This window comes from Heterodontus francisci, unplaced genomic scaffold (assembly GCF_036365525.1).
Source record: "Heterodontus francisci isolate sHetFra1 unplaced genomic scaffold, sHetFra1.hap1 HAP1_SCAFFOLD_124, whole genome shotgun sequence".
In the NCBI taxonomy this organism is placed as follows: Eukaryota; Metazoa; Chordata; class Chondrichthyes; order Heterodontiformes; family Heterodontidae; genus Heterodontus; species Heterodontus francisci.
Window position 1 is genome coordinate 5,398,696 of NW_027140322.1, and position 22,324 is coordinate 5,421,019.

General features: G+C 41.4%; 1 long non-coding RNA gene across 1 annotated transcript; it reads right to left on the reverse strand.

Moving 5' to 3' along the window:
- Window positions 1-4,957: 4,957 nt before the first annotated feature.
- On the reverse strand, window positions 4,958-13,303 carry LOC137359256 (uncharacterized). The gene is made up of 3 exons (XR_010971484.1): window positions 13,253-13,303; window positions 6,166-6,198; window positions 4,958-5,216 (listed from the first exon to the last, which is right to left on the reverse strand). It is a non-coding gene; the product is annotated as an uncharacterized lncRNA (long non-coding RNA).
- Between the last annotated feature and the right edge of the window lie 9,021 nt (window positions 13,304-22,324).

The following is a 22,324-nucleotide window of genomic DNA, read 5'->3' on the forward strand; positions in this document are numbered from 1 at the left end:
AAAAGAGACCGGCAGGTAGCATTAAAATAAATTCCAAAGTTTTCTCTCGAAAGAGAAATAGTAAAAGGGTGGTAAAAGGAAGAGTGGGGCCGATGAGGGATCAGAAAGGGGATTTACATATGGAGGTAGCGGAAATAGTTGAGGTATTAACTGGATTCTTTGCGTCTGTCTTTACCAAGGAAGAAGGTGCACCCCAGGCAATGGTGAACGAGGAGGTAATTAAGATACAAGAGTGTTTTAAAATTAATAAAGAGGATGTATTAGATATACCCTGTTACATATGAACGTAAGCGTGAACATACACATTAGGACCAGGGGTAGGCGACTCAACCCCTAGAGCCTGCTCCACCATTCAATAAGTTCATGGTTGAACTGAGTACTCCAAATTTCCACCTACTCCCGATAACCTTCCACCCCCTTGGTTATCAAGAATCTACTTACCTCTGCCTTAAAAAAAATCAAAGACTCTGCTTCAACTGCCTTTTGAGGAAGAGAATTCCAAAGAATCATGACCCTCTGAGAGAAAGAAATTGTCCTCAACTCTGTCTTAAATGGGCGCCCCCTTATTTTTAAACAGTGACCACTAGTTCGAGATTCTCCCACAAGGGGAAACATCTTTTCCACAACAACCCTGCCAAGGCCCCTCAGGCTTTTATGTTTCACTCATGTCGCCTCTTACTCTTCTAAATTCCAGAGGATGCAAGCCTAGCCTGTCAAATCTTTCCTCGTATAACAGGTCACCTATTCCAGATATTAGACAAGTAAACCTACTCTGTCCTGCCTCCAACGCATTTACATCATTCCTAAATAAGGAAACTAGTACTGTACACAATATTCCAGATGTGGTCTCACCAATACCCTGTGTCACTGAAGCATAGCCTCTCTACATTTGTATTCAATTCCACTCGCGATAAATGGGAACATTCTCTTAGCTTTCTTAATTGCGTGCTGTACCTGAAGACTAACTTTTTGCGTTTCATGCACTAGGACACCATATCCCTCTGTATCTCAGAGCTCTGCAATCTCTCACCATTTTGATAATATGCTTCCCTTCTATTCTTGCTCCCAAATTGGACAATTTCCCACTTTCCCACATTATACTCCATTTGCCAGGTCTTTGCGCACTCACTTAACCTATCTATATCCGTTTGCAGACTCCTTATGTCCTCTTCAAAAGTTACATTCATACCTAGCTTTGTGTCATTAGCAAATTTAGCAAACATACCGTCGGTTCCTGCATCTACGTTATTTCTATAAATTGTGAAACGTTGAGGCCCCAGCACATATCCCTATGGCACACCACTCGTTACATCTTGTCAACCATAAAAATGACCCATTTATGCCTACTCTCTGTTTCCTGTGAGCTAACCAATCTTCCATCCATGTTAATATGTTACCCCCGACACCATGAGCTTTTATTTTCTGCAATAGCTTTTGATGTGGCACCTTCTCAAATGCTTTCTGTTAATCTAAGTACAATACATCTCCGGTTCCCCTTTATCCACAGCACATGTAACTCCCTCAAAGGACTCCAATCAATAGGTTAAACATGATCTGCCTTTCACAAAGCCATGTTGACAATGCCTGATTACCTTGAATGTTTGTAAATGCCCTGCTATAACATCTTTAATAATGGCGTGTAACATTTTCCCTAAGGAAACTAATTGGCCTGTAATTTCCTGCTTGCTGTTTCCCTCCCTTTCTGAGTAAAGGAGTTGCATTCACTATTTTCCAATCTAAATGAACCTTCCCCGAATCTAGGGAATGTTGGAAAATTAAAATTAACGCATCAACTACTTCATTTGCTACTTCTTTTAACACCTTAGGATGAAGTACATCAGGTCCCGGGGACTTGTCAGCCTGCAGCTCCAACAATTTGCTCAGTTCCTTTTCCCTGGTGTTTGCAATCTTCTTGAGTTACTCCCTCCCTTCCATTTCCTGACTTACAGCTAAAACTGGGATGTTACTTTTATCTTCAATAGTGAAGACCGATGCCAAACATCTGTTCAATTCATCTGTCATCTCCTTATTTTCTATTATTAATTCCCCAGACTCACATTTAATAAGTTCAACGATCACTTTGTTCCCTCTTTTCTTTTCTTTTTTTAAAATTATATATATATATATATATAAACTCTTACCATCTCTCCTTATATATCTATCTAGCCTTCTCTCGTCCTCTAATGTTACCTCACTTATCAATCTTTTCGTCATCCTTTGGTTTTTTAAAAATATTCTGTCCAGTCTTTTGACCTGCCTCCCATCTTTGCGCAATTATAGGCTTTTTCTTGAAGTTTGATACGACCTTTGGCTGTTTTACTTACTCACGGATGGTGGGACACACTCTTGGAATGTTTCTTTCCTGTTGAAATATGTGAAATTGTGTGAATATCTGAAATACTCCCTTAACTGTCTGCCAATGCATCTCTATTGACCTATCCCTTAACCGGATTTGCCAGTTCACTTTAGCTAGCTCTGCATTCATGTCCTCATAATTGCCCTGATTTAAGTTTAAAATATTAGTCTTGGACCCACTCTACTCTCCCTCAAACTGAATGTAAAATTCAATCATATCATGATCGCTGCTACCAAGGGGCGCCTTAACTATGTGGTCATTAATTATTCCTACCTCATTGCACAATACCAGGTCTAGTATATACTACTCTCTGGTTGGCTCCACAAGTTATTGTTCCAAGAAATTATCCCGAAAATATTCCATGCAGTCCTCATCTAGGCTATCTCTGCCCATCTGATTTTTCCAGTCTAAATGTAGGCGAAAATCCGCCCCTAATTATCACTGTACCTTTCTGACAGGCTGCCATTATTTATTCATTTATACCCCCTCCCACAGTGTGGTTAATGTTAGGTGGCCGAGACACCACTTCTGACAAGTGACTTCTTGCCTGAATTATTTTTCATCTCTACCCGAACAGCTTCTACATCCTGGTCTCCTGAACCTAGGTCATCGCTCACCATTGTGCTAATACCATCATTAATTAACAGAGCTACCCCTCCACCTATTCCTAGCTTCCTGCCCTTCCTAAATGCCATGTATCCTTCAATATTCCGGTCCCAGTCTATATATATATAAATGAACTAAACCTTGGTGTACAGGGCACAATTTCAAAGTTTGCAGATGATACAAAACTTGGAAGCACCGTGAATAGTGAGGAGGATAGTGCAGATCTGCAAAAGGACATTGACAAGTTGGTGAAACGGGCAGACAGTTGGCGGATGAAGTTCAAAGCAGAGAAATGCGAAGTGTTTCATTTTGGTCGGAATAACATGGAGATAAAATATAAAATAAAGGGTTCAATTCTAAAGGGGTAACAGGAGCAGAGGGACCTTGGTTTCATCGTGCATAAGTCATTGACGGTGGCAGGCTAGGTCGAGAGAGCGTTTAATACAGCGTACACTGTCCTGGACATCATAACTAAGTGCATAGAATACAAGAGCAAGGGAGTAATATTGCAGTTGTAGAAGACGCTAGTTCGGCCTCAGATGGAGAATTGCATCCAGTTCTAGGCGCCACACTTGAGGAAAGATATGAGGGCATTGGAGAGAGTACCGAGACTTTTCATGGAAATGATTCCAGGGATGAGGAATTTCAGTTATGAAGATAGATTGGAGAAGTTAGGACTGTTTTCCTTGGAGAAGAGAAGGTGGAGAGGTAATTTGATAGAGCTATTCATAATAATGAGGGTTCTGGACAGTGAAGCTAGAAGGAAACTGCTTCTACTGGTGAAAGGATCGAGAATAAGAGGGCACCAAGTTAAAGTATTTGGTGAAAGAAGCTAAAGTGACATGAGGAAAATCTTTTTCATGCAGCGAGTGGTTCAGATCTGGAATGATTGTCTGAGATCGTGGCAGAAGCTGGTTCAATTGTAGCATTCAAAAGGGAATTAGACAGTTATATGAAATGGAAGAATGTGCAGAGTGATGGACAGACGGCAGGGGAATGGAAATGAGTGAACTTCTCTTTCAGAGAGCCCATGCAGACATGAAGGGCCGCATAGCTCCCTTCTGCACTGTAACAGTTCAGTGATTCTGTGATATTGCCTCTCCTCCGTGTTCCAACCAGAATGTATCAGTTCACAGTTCTCTGCGTTAAATTTCATCTGCCACCCGTCCGCCCATTTCACCAGCCTTTCTTTATCCTCTTGAAGGATATCAATATCCTCCTTACAGTAACTGGCCATGAATTCAGGAAAACTCGCCGCTTTTCTTCGAATAGTTCAACTGTGTTGAGTTTAATCGTTGCAACTGCTTCCTGAATTATCTTAGCTCTTTTGTTTAATATTCTGTGAATTTCACTTTCTCAATATTTAAATGGCAATGCGCAGGCAGCCGTGGGATGTTACAGAGCAGTTTCCTCTTGTGATACCCACAATAACTGCGGACCCATTACTTTGGCTCCCCGAGGCTGAGAAACCTACCTCCCTCCCTCCTCTGATCCCCAGTCTCAGCTTCACAATCTGTGTAATATATCAGATCTGAGGCCAAGCGATCATTGCGGGTGGACAGCCGGGCTGACAGTACATGCCCGGTAGCGGCAGCTGGGTTGATGAATGGAGAGTTGGATTGAGATTGTGACATTTCCAGCGGTTCAGATCATTCACTGCGGCTTTAAGGAAAATCTCAATACAAACTGCTCTGTCTGTATTGTAAGTATGCTGAGTATCAGATATTTGTTGCTCCCGGTGGAGAATGTTTCTTCAATATAGTACTAATGATATTATTTTAAATAGTGATCCGAATATTAACATTAATTCCAACCGGAGTTTAATGGAATTATTATCATCTGACTTTCCGGGTAGGGACCATCCCGGATTGCTTTACTTTCACTTCTTCCTGGATTCATTAGCTGCGGTGGGAGATGAGAAACTGAGAAAGGATTTTACCTGAGCAGATGACGCCAGCATCATAGACGTGTGACCAGGAATAGTGATCCCATTGATCTGATTTGCAGTCCCGCAGAGCGGCCTCGGTCCCGCTGCACTCTACATAACCCGTCACAACGGGTCCGGACCCTTCCCCAAAGTGAGCTTCACCCGGTGCAGAGACCGCGGTCCCGCAACCCAGCTCCCGACACACAACAGCAGCGTCCAGCAGGTCCCAGTAGGAATCCCACACAGTCCCCCACTGTCCCCTGTAGTGAATCTCCACTCTCCCAGCGCACCGACTGCCACCATTCACTAATCTCAGCTTCACCTTCTCTGTAAAAGATCAGAAATATTATCAAGCGTTCATATTGCGTTAAACCCACAGATTCCCAGCGCACGGACCCTCCCCATTAACCAGGCATGAATTGATAGGAACATCCGTCTACATTCAGAACCCTAATAAAACCCGGTGGAAATATTACACATGATAAAAAAGAAACGGTAATACTAATAAACAGTGCAAAGGAGCAGGGAGCCGGGAGACAGCCAGATATTCCCACCAACCCAACGGCTCCAAAGGGAACGGGGTGTGTTCAGGCTCAGAATATATTTAACCTGCAGAAGTGGGGAGAGGAGCGTGGCTGTAATTATCACATTGTTACGTGCTCAGTACTGATTGGGCGAACACAGTGAGATACCAGCACCAGGGAAGAGCAGAGGAAATTTCCGCCACAACCACCACAGCCAATAAAGACAGGGCTGGATGGTCATGTGAACTGGAGATCACGTCAGATTGGTGAGGTGGACCTTTGGACCCGCAACAGTGTGAGTGGAGCTGATCCTTCACACTCTGCTCTTCAGAGACCCTCAGTTATTGTCCCTCCACATGAAGACAGCAGCCATCTCTCAGCTCGGTAACAGTGTGAGTGGAGCTGATCCTTCACACTCTGCTCTTCAGAGACCCTCAGTTATTGTCCCTCCACATGAAGACAGCAGTCATCTCTCAGCTCGGTAACAGTGTGAGTGGAGCTGATCCTTCACACTCTGCTCTTCAGAGACCCTCAGTTATTGTCCCTCCACATGAAGGCAGCAGCCATCTCTCAGCTGGAATTAAAGATCTTTACTAACACAATGAGGGACACACTCCCTTTCTGACTAGCAACCGGGCAGCGGGTTAATCCGTGATCAAAAAATGTACTGAGAGTGTCGTCCAAGCTTAATATTTAATGGGATAGATCAGAGCAGAGAGATAGCAGATAGTGTGGAAATAAAGGGCGATTACCTGACGGGTCAGCCTGACTGTTCCCTGGTCTGCCTGAAATGAGAAATTGACAATTAGAGTTCACTGGGACAAGAAAAGAATGAAACTGTCAGAAAGCAAAAACACGAATACAACGAACTGCAGGGTCATTATTCCCGTGCCTTTGCTGAATAAATAATATTAGGATCTGTGATTTCATTTCTTAAAACAGAAAATACAGTTTCTGCAACAAATTAATATTGGTTATGGGCCAAAATGTATCCAGCATTGTTTTAACATATACACACACTGACACTCGGATACACTCTCCCATTGTGGTGACGGTGGGTGGGCTCCATGTATTACCAGTGTGAAGGTGCTCTGAGAAGGCAGTGGTGATGGTCCTCTCCCTTATAGAATCTTACAATGAAACAGCACAGAGGGATGCCATTCGGCCCATGATGCCGATGCTGTCTCTTTGTAAGAGCTGTCTAATTTGTCCCACTTCTTTTCCCCTTCGCCCTGTAAATTTGTGCTGATGGTGCTCTGACCATTGATGACCAGTGTGTAGGTGCCGTAAGAAGAGGGTGGTGATGGATCTGCTTTTAAACTCTCAGTGAATTGAGCATTCCGATCGAAAGTTCGAGAAGGAATGGGAACATTTAAATTAAATTAAAGATTTTCCGATCTTGTGGTAAATGTTGATGCCTTTTAATTTACTGCAAAGTCTTCCACCTGTAACTTTCAAAGTTTCTATAAAGATGTAATTGGGCCTTTCTGCTGTTCAATAAAATATATAGCTTCCTCAAACAAAACAAAACAAGATGAATGGTCTGTCAGTCTCCGAACTCCGTGCTGACTGTGTCTTAAAAAGTTCCTGCGGTTCTGATTCTCTTGTAACCTGCCCTCGCCGTCGTGCCCTATTCTTTTACCCGTTAATGATGTTCGATCAATGGTCCTCCCGTTTACTGGTAAGCTTTTTAAAAATGCAGTCAGTCCGTTGACCTTTACCCAATCTCCCTGATGATAATGTGTCTCACAGATTTCCAGGTGTTCTTCTATTCGCAACATTATATACTATAGACGGTGTGTTGACCTGCTCCCCATCTCCCAGGTGATAATATGTCTCCCATGTACGATTGTCTCTTTATATACTCTGCTGATATATTATAGACAACGGGATACCGATTGCTGTCCTCAGCTGTGCTTACCGAGTAATCTGGAATGAGTTACAGTTTCCCAACTGTAATCTCACTGGTCTCTTTCGGCTCCGAGTTATGCAATGTAAATAGTGTGCGACTTCTTCTGAGTCCTGGAGCCTCAGCATTCCTGCCAACTTTCCCTGATAATAGTGAGCTCGCACAAATTCCCCTTTCCCAGTGACCAACCTCAGTGCTTCTATCGGGTCCGTGAATCCTCTTCAATCCACTCAGTCTTTTATTGTACACTTCCTGCATTTACCATTTCAGCATGGATCCACACATGCTCCGCCGGATTTTTTTTTCCTGATAATCCAGTGGTTCAAGGAGTAAACTGATGCACACCTTCTTCGGGAAACTAGGGATGGGCAATACACTGGTGCAGAACAATATCGCCAAAATGACGACAGTTGTTCAGGAAACCACCCCGCCATCCCCTCTGGCTAAGTAGGTTAGTTCAGTAAATTCCACCTGTCTAGCGAGCTCAGGACCCGAAAATAAATCTAAACAATTTGTTACTGATACTCCCATGCTTGCCTATTCATCAAGTTTATCTCTTGCGGTCTCAGAGAAATGATCATTCGTTCCCATTTCTCAATCATTACTATGTTTCCATTTATCTACAGTGCTCCTCATGTCTGCTGATTCCTCCATTCACTCTCATTTGCTTCCTCACAATTTCTAACTGCTCTCATTGTTGTTCTTGAAAAAGTTTGAATGCATTTCTTTTTGAACCGTGATCCAAATCATCTATATATACAGGGAATATACCCACTATACCCTCCTACCCCAGGTAAACGTCAACTGAGCTAAAACTCTGCTGCCGCTGTTATCTTGGCACGGACAGTCCCGTTCGCCCATTTCCCCTGCTCTCACTGTCTATGATGACTCCCGCTTCCCAACACCTCTGATTTCATTAGTCGCACCGTTACCTTCCTGATGTTTGGACTAATGGTCTTGGTGCCAAACTGTTAAGTTATTTTAATATTTTATACTTACGTTAACTTGCTATTGAACCGTATTGCCACAACGAGTAATAAAGAAACATTAATTATAAAAAAATAATAAACTCAGAGGAGGTGAACTGAAACGGGACAAATGTGGGATATTCAAAGCCCAGAATTTAACCTCTTGAATGAGTTACAATACCAGGGAGAGCGGTGGTTTAGGGGTTACAATATACAGTCAATACAGAGAGTTTATCAGTCCATGATTCTCGTGGCAGATTATTAGCTGGGTCAAGGTTCTAAATGATTATATTATATCAAACGATTGTCGGCCCAATTTGAACAACTTTCGCAATTAAGTGAGCTCTTGTGGATTTCAGAAACAAATTAATTGATAAAATTGCAGTTATTGTAGGTTAAAACCACAAATCCGGATTCTGTGTGCCAACAGCATTATCAGAAACTTTTAACAATCTATGTCTACAAGGCATGAGCTAGTGCCTGAAGAAACGTTACCGCGGTTTGAAATAACCAAACACGCATCAAACATCTACAATACCGAGATTAATTGTTCTGGGCATTTTCTGTTGAATTGAAATATGCAAACGAATTCAGGAGTTGTTCCACAAGGTAACCAGAGTATGGGACATGTGGAAGGACATTGATGCATTTAATAGGAGTAGTATTAGGCCATACTACCTACACAGACTACTCCACCGTTCAATAAGATCATGGCTGATCTACTGCCCCAGATCCACGTTACCACCTTTCCCCAGAGATTGGGAAACAACTCCGGATCTTTCATTAAGCACTGCAAAGCACCATATAAAAAGTATGGGACATGTGGAAAGAGATTCCGAAACACTTCTGGATGTTAAATACTGCATCAAATGTATGAACCATGTGGAATAATACTGAGAAACACTAATTACTACACAACACCGTGCACATAAATGTATGAAATAGAAAACATGATTTGATGTCAAAAGGCATAGTTTTGAAGAATGTCGATGACTAAATAAAACTGTTCTGACAGCGAATCCCCCTGAAAGCAGTAGCATCATTTCTGGAGGGTATAATTGATAATTCTATTCATAATCAGTAAACATGAAGCAATATTGCTTCCACCTCCAGTTAATATATTATACAACTTTTATTGTCATTTCTGAATATTACAAATGCTGTACAAACTATTTCATCTAATTCTCTGTATCACAGGGCACTCCACTGAGAAATCCAGGCGACAATGTGGGATGAGTGCACTAGATACAGATCCCAGTATTCTGTTGTTTTGACTCCCATACACTCGATTGCAACACTGACTACTTTCTACTTCCAGGAGTCTCCGTTATAAATGCCTGATTAGAATTTTAACTCCAGTCTTTTGCATCTGTACGAGCGCCATAGGAAACAACATAAAACCAACCCTTGCCGCATTTATTTTCAATTTTGGTAACAAAACTAAATTTAACTCAAATTTCCTCTGGAAAAGCAATTGCATGTTAATCAGATGAAAAATATTAGATCCGTTTTTACTGTATGTGACAAAAATGGACAGCAGTTCCCTATTTGAAGTTGATACACTTAAAATCAAAAATGACTAAATGTATTAAATTATAAATTTACATATTAAGGAAGCTGTTTCAATATTCACTTTATACGATCTCAATAAATGACAAATTAAAATAAATATGCACATTTGCTATAAATTGATTTTGATCAGCGGCCGATTTCTAAAAAAAGAAGATTCAGGGAGTCTTCTACATTCCATACTTTATCTCCGTTCTATGGTTTGTAGAAAATATTCTTAAATTACCTTCAAAATCAGCATTTTACAATACAATCCCTTTCACAAAAACAAAAGAAAATTCATCATGGAAGTATCCAATAACATTAAGGGTGGGTTTCCCAGTCGTGAACCAGCATTTGTTGTCGACAGACATTAACAAATGTAACCAAACCCGCTCTGGAAACAGTGACAAACTGAATCGAATCATCGACCGAAAAACTCTGCAACAATATCGAGCAGGTGGAAGGAGACTATTCATGATATCTCAAGAAACACTTCACGATGCTAAACATCAAAGGAGCATGTGGAAGGAGACTTTGTCACATTAATTATTACTTGACGCTGCACATATGAATATGTGAAGTAAGTTGAGAATTTCCAATACAAAGTTCAAAATGTTCAAGGTCATCATTAAGTAAATAATAATAAATGGAAAATCCTCCGGAGATTTTGGAATATTCGGTAACATTATCTTTTGGAGAGGCACTTCACAATTACAGTAATAATGAATGCTCATTGAAATAATATTGGTTCTGCCTCTCGTTAATATATTATACAATATTTATGGATCATGTACCACATTCTAACGTGGAACAAACTATTGAAATTATTTCAGCTCCATTCAGTATACCACACAGGGTCAGACAGCAATTCTGCTGTAAAAAACTGGGACAGAAATTCCCGTGTGGGTTCAGTCAGCAGTAGATTTAGCTTTGACTACTGTTCTCTCATCCCTGCATTACCATCGACCCCAGACCCCAAACTGCGAGGCCTTCTACTCTCACAGTGATCACGTTCCACTGCTAGATTGCTGTGTTTAAATTATCTGCTTAGAATTTCCTCTCCAGTCAGTTGTATCGGTACAAGAGCCGCTGAGGACCAAATAAAACAAATTGCCAAGGTATTTGTTTACAATTTTGGATTTAAATCAAAGTTTCGCACATGTACCACCTGGGAATTTAGAAGACGTGTTAATCAGACAGAAGATATTATAAAACAATGTTTTCTGAAAGCGGAAGAATGGATAATTGCTCCCTATTTAATATTGATGGAATGTAAACTCAAACCAACAGACCAAGATCCGTATTCAATGTGAATTCCACAAATGAGATAAACTATTTCAATATTCGCTTCATATGATAGCAAAGAATAACATTGTTTTTTTGTCATAAAACATGCCTGCTTTTTAAAAGTTATTCTGAGCAACTGGCGATTGGAGAAAAGGATAAGGGAGTCAAGTGCAATTCATTGTTTATCTTTTCTGTGACTTGAATAAAATGTTATTTAAATAATCCACAAAATAGGGTTTTACTATCCAATTTATTAATACTCACGGAAATATATTTCGTTAAATACATTAAGTATCTGATAACACTGGGACTAAGTTGTCCTGGCAGTAAACCAATAAAGTTCCAATAGACAGAGACTGATCAATGTAACCAAACACACACGGTAAATAGTGAGGAAGAGAATGGAATCATCAATGGAATAAAACAACAAACATCGAGCCGTTGGAAAAATAATAAAGAACATTATCACTAACTCATTACACACTACATGACACTGTGTCAAAATATGTGATTGGGGAAACTTAACTATCTTTAGGCACTGTACAAAAAATGGAGGAAATAGAATAATTAATTTAATATAAAAGATACTAATTTTGAAGATCATCACTAACTGATCAATAACACAGAGCAAATTCCCCAAAGATTAAGGAACTTATAGTAACATATTTTTTTGCAGAGTGCACTTGATAATTATACTAATAATGAAAACGAATTGAAAAATATTGGTTCCATCTCCAGTTGAGTGGTTATTATAGATTGAAGGTAACACTTCAATATTGAACAAATTATTCTAAAATATTTAGTTTCATGAACTGTATCACTGGGAGAGCATACAACACTTGTATTGAGAAATAGCTGTGACAGAAATGTGTGTGGCGGTTCATGTCGGCAGTAGATGTAGTTTTGACGGCTGTTCCACACTCAGTGAGATAACTTACACCCAGACTCTGATAAACTCTATTCAAACAAAGACAGCGCTCTACTTCTATCAGACTCGCTTCAAATAATCAGATTAGAATTTCAATTTCAGCTGGCTGTGTCAGTATAAGAAATGCAGGGGGAAAAATAAAACAAACTGCCGCGGTCTTTGTGTTCGACACAAATTCAACAGGGAATTTAAAATACCCGTTAATTAGTTGTAGAATATTCTAAACTTGTTTACTGTCACCAAAACAATATTCCTGTCAGCAATAGCTCAATTGCTAGCACTCTCGCCTCTGAGTCAGGAGAGGGTGGGTTCAAGTCTAATTCCAGGGACTTGTGCGCAAAATCTAAGCTGCCACCCCAGTGCAGTACTGAAGGTGTGCTACACTGTGCAAGCTGCTTTCCATCGGAGGAGAAGTTAAACCGAGGCCCCGTCGGCCCTTTCAGGTGCAGTATTTGGAGGAAGGGCAGGGGAATTATCCCTCGTGCTCTGGCGAATGTTCATCCCTCAATCAATACCACACACACAAAATAAGTATTCTGATCATGATCACATTGCTGTTTTTCGGAGCTTGCTCTGTGTAAATTAGCTGCCACCTTTCCTACATTACAGTATGGACAACACTACAAAACATTACCTAATTGACTGTCAAGCTCTTGGGACGTCCTGACGTAGTGAAATGCGCTTTATAAACGCAAGACACTTTTATATAAATGGAGGTTTATTCCTATTTGCAGCTGATAGAACTTAAAATGGAAACAATCAATCCAAAATTTGTATCAAATGAAACTTCGACAAATTATCTCAACCATTTCAGTATCCATTTCAAACCAACCCAATGAAAGACAACTGTAAATAAAATAGATCCGTTTTCTGTAAATTGATCCCAGACACTGACAGATTCTATTCTAACAGCGAAGTGGCTCTTTTTCGAACAGACCCTGCTTAAATAGACCCATTAGATTTTCAACTCCAGTCTGCTCTGTCTGTACGAGCAGCAGGTGGAAGTCAATAAACAAATTCCGATATTTCATTAAACTCTACACAAGAACATTAACATTTATAAAGCATTATTTACTTTCTGCATCACCTGAATGTGTTCTTCAGTAAATATGTTAAATATATTCAAAACAGACGTCTTGTAATAATAATCAGTGTATCAGTAAATAACATAATGCATTCAGTAATCCGTAACTCACAGTTCAAAAGCTGCAGTAGAGACAGGGTCAGGAAGGAATGCAGCATCGTTCTGGCGCCGGGTACAGCGATGTGAACAGAACATTAATCGAACGCTGTTCTGAGACACTAAGAGCTCCTTCCAGCAGCTTCTGAAAGTCTGGCTATTGTGGAAATTAATTATTTGACAGATGTTTCTGCAGAAACCAATGTTTCCTTCCAAATAACCAATAGATTTTGACTTGTGTGAACCGTGAATTACAGGCTGGTAAAACACACCAATGAGACGAAATGTGACCATTAATGGATAAAATGAACCCAAGTTCCAACTACCAGCCTATCCTGCGAGGATAATGACGTGTGACAGTGTGAAAAGTAAATGAATCATTGATCTGGCGTCCAGATCATAGAATCATAGATGCACAAGAAAGGCCATTCTGCTACTTTAGTCACAGTCGTACGTTTGAAAGAGCTGTCTAATTTATTGTCACATATGTAGCTTTTTCTCGTAACCCTGCAAATTATTCCACTGCAAGCATTTGTTTAATTGTCTTTATAAATTCCTCTGGAATCTGATTTCATCACTCTTTCAGATAGTGCTTTCCAGATCTTAACAAGATTCTGTTATTCTGCCGGTTCTACGGAAGGTCTCAGACCCAAGCCCAGCGTTGGAATCCCAGGGAAGAGGCAGGTGAGGCGGGGTCACTAAAGCCAGTCCGTAAAGCCCCGATGAGATGCTCCAGGCGGTGTTCTTGTGGTGCAGAAATAGGGAGGCCCCGGGGAATGAACTGGTTCCTGGTGGGGGTGCTCTGTGGGTCACAAATTACCCATGAAGGAGGCGACGCCCCAACCCAACCACAAGGCCACAGGGATAATGCCTCGTTTTACAAGGTGTCCTCTCCATGTGGTGGAGGACCTCGCTGCTGGTAAGATCACAGAGGTGGTGGAATGATCCCATAATTAATAGGCCACTTAAGATCCTCAATCTGTCACTGGGCGAAAAGGCTGTGGTCAGCCTATCCCGCCCCCGAGATCACTGGAAGATGGCGAAACGATGGGATCTTATCCTGCCACATCCCTTGCCACGCGCCGCTTTTCTCCTTGGCCCCTCCCCACCCCTCCTGGCTTCCAATCACGCCTCTGGGGGTCAGTAAAATCCTGGCCATGATCTCTGATGACAAATGTATTCATGAGAGGAAATAATTTGCTCATTCTTACTCTATCATAACCCCTCATCTGTTTGAGTTCTGTTCAATCTGGGATGGCGGGACTGACGAATGAGGAGAGATTGAGTCAGTTTGGATTAGATTCGCTGGAGTTCAGAAGAGTGAGGGGGAAGCTCATAGAATCCTATAAAATTCGAAAAGGACTTGACAGGGTAAATGCAGGAAGGATGTTCCCGATGGTGTGAAGTCCAGAACCAGGGGTCATAGTCTCAGTATACGGGATAAACCATTCAGGACTGAGATGAGGAGAAATGTCTTCATGCAGAGAGTGGTGAGCCTGTGGAATTCCCTGGCAGATAAAGCAGTTGAGGCCAAAACGTTGCATGTTTTCAAGAAGGAGTTAGATATAGCTCTTGGGTCAAAAGGGATCAAATGGTATGGGGCGAAAGATGGAACAGGTTACTGAGTTGGATAATCAGCCATGATCATAATGAATGGCTCGAAGGGCCGAATGGCCTGCTCCTGCTCCTATTTCGATGTTACTATGTTTCTATCCCACTGAACCTTCTCTGTTCTAATGAGAAAAATCCAAGCTCCTGTATTCTCTCCACATAAATGAATTCCCTCACCAATGGTGTCTTCTTGCTAATCCTCCTCTGTACCCTTTCCAAGGCCTTAACATTCTTCCAAGATATTCGTGCCTGGAATTGCACACAAGACGCCAGCTGAGTCATAACAATTGATTTGTAAAGGATTAGCTTGATTTCCTTTATGTTTGTATCTAATAACCCCAATTTCAAAACACGTATCCCATACAATTTTTCAATCAGCTTCTCTACTTGCCCTGCAATCCTCAAAGATTTATGAACATGCATTCCCCGGATCCCTCTGTTCCTGCATCCCATGAAAATGGTACCATTTATATTATACTGACATGATGTTTTCCCAATGAGCATCACTTCTGACTTGACCACAATAAATTGCATCTACTATGGATCTGCCCATTTCAGCAGACTGTCTACATGAAATATGCTATTATAATATTCACAATTTACTACAGAGCTATGTTTTTAACCATCGACAAATGTCAAAATTATACATTCTAAAACCAAGTCTATGTAATTTGTTTGTAGAGAGAAAAACAGCAGTCTTAAAACCAACTCCCAGGCAACCCCCACTCTCTCCGGTCAGAAGAACATCCATTCACAACTTCTCCCTGCCTCCTATCTCTTAGCCAATCGACTACTCGTGCTGACATAGTCCCTTTAATAATATGCATTCCTATCATCTGAATAAGTCTGCTATGAGGTACTTCGTCAACATTGGATGCCCACATACACAAGGCCCACTTCAGTCTCTTACTTGATTAAAGAACTCAATCAGGTTAGCTACACACGATTGGCCTTTAACAAATCCGAGATGGTTTTATCATCTTACCCCATGCTTCTGCAAGTGAGAATTAATTTTGTCCTTGATGTAGGCCTCGAGCAGTTCTCTCAACTTTCACTGAAATTAGATAGATTAGCCTGTAGTCACAAGGCTTACCCTCTCTTGTTTTGAAAAGGATTCGAACATTTGCCAATTCCAGTCCTCTGGCCCCAGTGCGATATAAAAGGAGGATTGAAACATTGTGGTCAGAGCTTTTGTTATCTCCAACCCAGATTTCTTTAACAACCTAGGATGCTTCCCATCTGGACCAGGGAAGTTGTCGATATTTAGTGATGTTAAAATTTTTAGCACCCCCTTGCCATCTATTTTAACGTGTGCAAGATCTCTACTTCCCTCTCCTCAACTGCGAGATTAATTTCAGCCTCTTCTTTTATGAAGGCAGTTTCAAATTGTTCATTCAGTACCTCAGTCATGCCCTCTGCCTCGACAGGAATATTTGTTTCTTTCTTCATAATCAGCCCCACCATTCCTTTAACTATCCCTTTTACTTTTCTGAGTTTTATAAGATTTGTGATCGCCTTTACTGTTCGGTGCTAAGCTTTTCTGTACTCTCTCTTTGTCCTTCTTGTATTCTTTTTCTATTTCTCCCTGTACACTCTATTTACTATTTGGTTTTCGATTATATTCTTGAATTAGAATTTGTAATGAATTTCTTCTTTCTCTTTTCCCTTAACTGAAAATTTATTTATCATCCAGAAAGTGCAGCATTTACTGCCCTATCTTCACCTCTGGACTTGACTATTCCAATGCTGTCCTGGCCAGCCTCCTTCTTTGCATCCTCAGTTAACCTGAGGACATCCAAACCTTTTCTGCCTATGTACAACATACACCAGGTCCCGTTCACCCATCACCGCTGCACTGGCATTAACTTCTGGTCATGCACCTTAACAATATTGAAATTCTCACGCTTATTTTATAATCCCTCCATGACCTCTTCTCTCCCTATCTCTGTAATCTCTTTCAGCCCTATCAGATATTTGTGCTCCTCAAATTCTGGAATCTTGCTCACTCCCAAATTTAATCGCTCCACCGCTAGTTGTCTTGTTTTCATCTGCCAAGATCCTAAATTTTGGAATTCTATCCTTAAACCTCTGCCTCTCTACATCTTTTTCCTCCTTTAAGATGCTGCTTAAAACTTACCACCTTGATGAAGCATTTGGTCATCTGCCATAATATCTGATAACGTTGCTCGCTATCAAATTGTCTTTGATAATATGACTTGGATATTTTAACTATGGAAGGATACTACATAAATAAGAAGTTGTTGATCTTGTTTTCCACCTTCTCCTTTACTATGGTCTGTCCCAGACTATATTAGTGTAATTGAAGGTGAAACCGTTTTTATGCTTTTAGGCAGTTCTCTGATAGAATATCTCCATAATCTAGTGCTCACTTTCAGGGGGTGTAGAATAAACACTAAACTATTTAACACTCATTTTCTGAATGGATTAGTGAATAGATTCACTTGTTGAATCCCCCAGTATATTGTTCTTCTGTTGCAAACATACCCACTTCTGTCCTTATGGAGGGAAGGTTATTGATGAAACAGCTGAAGATGGTTGGGCCGAGGACACTACCCTGAGGAACTCCTGCACTGATGCCTTGACACTGAGATGATTGACCTCCAACACCCACAACTCTCTTGCTTTGTCCTCGGTATGATTTCCACCAGTGGAGAATTTTCCCTCTGATTCCCATTGACAGCAGTTAATCCTCGTTAAAGCCTTTCCCAGTAATGGTTCATCGTGGAGTGACGATTACATTTTAAATTGACTTCTCCCAGTCAGAGAGGCGAATGTAAGATGCTTAACTACTCCGGACAGTCGATTCGCGAGTCCGTCACCATCCCCCTAGTGATCTGTTCCAGCCGGGCTTCAAATGGATGGACAATTACATTTGGATAGATCTGGAGTAGCAACTTGTCAGTTCACACATTAGAACAGCAGTTTATTTAAAATATAAACTATCGTGGTAACTATATTTTACACTTCACAATGAAATAGTCCTTCATTCCTCATAAATACTGGGATTGATATTCAATGCGCAGAATTCTATCCGTTTCTGTTGCGACTGCAAGGTGCAGCTTGATATTAGTGAGCAGACCGAGAGCCGTGCAGTCACCATATGTTTCCATGGAAACTGCATCTAATTGTTATAAATAGTTGAAGCTGCACTCTGCACACAAGTGGAAAATATCCTTCCAGCTCCTGAGTTGTGCTTTGTCGATGGCGAAATGTCTTTGTGGAGCCAGTAGATGAGTTGTTGGCTGCAGTATACCGAGCATTTGACCTACTACTGTCGCCACAGTATATAAATACCTGCTCCAGTAAAGTGTCTGGTCAATGGTAAGCCCCAGGATGTTAATGTTGTCGTATTCGGCGATGGTATTGTCGTTTGAATTCGAGAAGAGGGGGTTGGACTCTCTCCTGTTGGACAAGGCGATTGATTGGCATGTGTGTGGTGCGAATGTTAATGTCGACTTATCAGGCCTGGCTGTATCAGAAGGACATCTTACTTGAAATGTAACGAACATTGTAAAGCAAACGGGATTATTCTTTTCCATTTAGAAGTGTGTTTTAGAATGAAGTGTATTTAGCTCATTGCCATTGTGGCTGAAAGGGCATTCGAACCTCTCAATCCCAGTTCCACTATCTTTCTTTCCATCCTTCCTTAACCATAAAGAAGTTGCCCTTACCCTCAACTTTCACTCCACCTGCCTCTCCATTCAATGAACTTTCCTCCATCACTTCTGCCAACTTCAGTGCAACGCTACCACCAGTCATCCTCCTCTCCATTTTCACCTCCTCTCTTTCAAACGTCAGGCCCACAAACAGTGATTTACTTGTACTCTTTATCTAATCCATTGTATCCATTATTAACAATTGTCCTCTGCACTGCGATGACGAAGCACATACCGCAATTGCTTTGCTGAGTACTTCCATTAAGTCCCTTAGCTTCCATTCACTTGCCATTACAATTCCCTGTCCCACTCCCAGCTGCCCCATCTGTACTCAACCTCCGACACTGTTTGAATTTTCCTGACTCAGCATCAACTTCAAAAATAAAATCACATGGGACCTACTGCCCCCCATTTGTTTTTGACAGCAGGTTCTGGTAATGATTCTGCTCTTCATTTAATCACTACTGCCTTCCACCCCATCACAATTTCTCTCTTTATCACCTTCCTCCGTTCCCCTATTCCCAGCCTCTGTGCTTACTGAAACACTGCTACAGCACAACATGTTCCAGTTCTGAAGAAAATTCTCCAGAAGGGAAGGTTACGTCTCTTTCTCTTTTTAAAAATGCTGCCTCGCCTATTAAGTGGCTCCAACATTTTCTGTTCATATTTTAGATTTACAGCATCTGCAGTATTTTGACTTTTTAACGAAGATGATGTCATGGGGAAATGGGGTGAGGTTACAATTGAATGTAAAGACTTACACACAATAGATAAATAACTTTGGAGAGGCTGGGAAAAGGGAATATGATGGGATCAGGAAAGTTATCTACTTCAGCACACACTTGGTCAAATGTTGCCTTGATGTCGAGGGCAGTCACCTTGATTACCATTACCACCATGATCAGCAATACAGCAGTCACTGCTTTTCTGCTGAGTTTTGCTGTATTTGCCCACTGTAGAACAGCAGAGTGTATCTGTACCATTCCTCTCAAAACTGCTGCACTCCATGCAAGGACTGTGCAGCTTTATCAGGAAACCTGCCACCTATTTGAGGAAATGTAATCACTCATTGAGACTGTCGAGAGACGGGGAACACACACAGCCACACTGACTGGTCATCATAAGTAGCGAATTTTCACCATCGTTAAACTATACAGGGAGTGATGTGATGTGTTCCCTCAAAAAAAAAAGGAATCTGTTTTCTGGAAGGTGATCACGTGGAGTCAAGAACGGTTTTCCATGACTGAAATATGTAAAAAGCAGCTCACAGTCTGCAGAGCCTCAGAACAGCCACTGCGTGTTTTTCTGTTGAACTGAGAGGAAGCACCTGGCGTTGTGGTGATTTCTCTGCTTCTGTTTTTCTTGCCTGCTGCTCAGTAATGTCAAGATACTGCAGCAGCATATTAAAACTCGGAATTTGAAATTACGTTGTTTAAAATCCAAAAGGACAAAGTATTGGGGGAAGCATGTCTGGGCAATATCATTAATTCATTGGAAATATTTGACAGCTTAGCGTCTGCAAATAAACGTATCTCTGATCACAAAGACTGAATCACAGCACAGAATATCTATAATCGGTGTACAATTTCCAAATGTATAACGCACAATATCAACAGGTCACGATAAATCACTCTGAGTCCAATCCAAGTCAGATACTCCAAAGCATCAATTCTCGCTGTGGTTTTAATTTAAAATAGAAGATCCCATGAGATGTTGAGGCTGTTTCCTGTATAGGTTAATGAAGCAGGAATACTGTTAAGAATCAAATACAATCAGGAGGTTTGAGCCTATGTTAATGTAAAGCGTTAACTCGCTGTGATCTGATCACTGGAAATGCAGCCTCTGTCAATGTCAGTGGTTAACTTGCTGTGATTCAATTCAAAGAGGGGATCTGAAGGCAGAGGGTTGCTTCAATAATGTGCCACATTATATCACATTTAATGTCAGCCTGATTTCTTTGGGAGTGAAAGTAGATCTGGGCAATGAAAAGAGTCTCAAGAACTATAACAGATCAATAAATTTATATTTTTATTTAGAGATACAGCACTGAAACAGGCCCTTCGACCCACCGAGTCTGTGTCACCCAAATATGCTACCCTACTATGTACCCAAATACCCACCTGCACTGGAGGCAATTTACAACAGCCGATTAACCTATCACCTGCAAGTCTTCGGCTGTGGGAGGAAACCGGAGCACCCGGCAAAAACCCATGCAATCACGGGGAAAACTTGCAAACTCCGCACAGGCAGGACCCAGAATCGAACCCGGGTCACTGGAGCTGTGAGGCTGCGGTGCGAACCATTGCGCCACTGGCCCGCCCCTGAGCTGCCACTATAGAGTTATCACAGGTAGAAAATTCTCAAATGATTAATTCCTCCGTATCTCACTTAGAATGAAACAGAAACTCCCCAGAAATGGACATTTAATCAATGAATTCCACAAACTGCATTTTCAATCTCGAACAAATATGATTTCAAACAAGGTAAAGACCGCCATAACACTGCCACAAACTGTTTGGTTTCTGTGGCTGTATCCGGTCTTTTTCCAAACTGATAGACTTGTCCCCCCAAGGTGTGTTTTGCAAATATCACAGACTGACAATTTCAGTATGAGCCATGGGTGTTGACCGCAACAGGTTGTCAGAGAAACATGAAACACACGCACAGCGTGGTGGAGATTGAAGATATGTGGGTCAATCTCTTGTATCTGTGAAGAGCTAATCAGTCCTGCAAACAGTGGCAATTACACATGAACAGATTGAAAATTGTTACACTAACCAAGGAACTTGCAGAAACCACTGATACTCAACAAAGAACAGATTTAAATTATATTACACGTGCAGGATCTGCACAGAATTTCTCAAATACTGAAGGGAATGCAGTATAAAAGTAGAGAACTGAGGATCTCTCTGCCAACACTGTCATTTTCTGATATCCCTGTTATTAATGTGTTACTCAGTCAACCTAATGAACACTGACCATAAGTCGGAAAGTGCTGGAAATACTCAGCTGATCTGACAGCATCTGTGGAGCCATAGTTAGCATTTTCGGTCTATGACCTTTCATCAGAACTGGAAAAGGTTAGAAATGTAACAGGTTTTTTTTAGAAAGTGAAAAGAAGGGGGCAAGAAGAAATAAAGTTAAGATGTGCGATCGGAGGGAGGGCAGGTGAGATTTTTTAAATTATTATTCATTCATAGGGAGTGGGCATCCCGACTAGACCAGCATTTATTGACTATCCTTGATTGTCTTTGAGGTGGTGTGAGTTGCCTTCTTTAACTGCTGCAGTCCTTAGGGTGCAGGTACACAAACAGTGCTATAAGGAATGAAGTGCTGGAATTTTAATACTGCGGCAGTAAAGGAATGATGGTGTTGTTCTAAATCAGGATGGTGAGTAGCTTGGAGGGGAATATTACGGTGGTGCTGTTCATATGCATCTGCTGCCCTTGTTCTTCTAGGTAGTATGGGTAGCGACTTTGATATGTGCCTGGTGTGTTGCCACAGTGCACCTTGTTCTTGATGCACACTGCTTCCACTGTATGTCGGTGGTGGAGGGAGTGAATGTTGAAACTGGTGAATGGGTGCCATTCAAGCGGGCTGCTTTGTCCTGGATGGTGTCGAGCTTCTTGAATGTTGTTGGAACAGCACCCATCCAGGCAAGTGTAGGTTATTCCATCATACTCCTGACATGTGCCCTGTTGATGGTGGACAGGCAGTGGGGAGACAGGATATTAGTTATTTGCGGCAGAATTCCTGGCATCTGACCTGCACCTGTAGCCACAGCGTTTACCTGGCTGCTC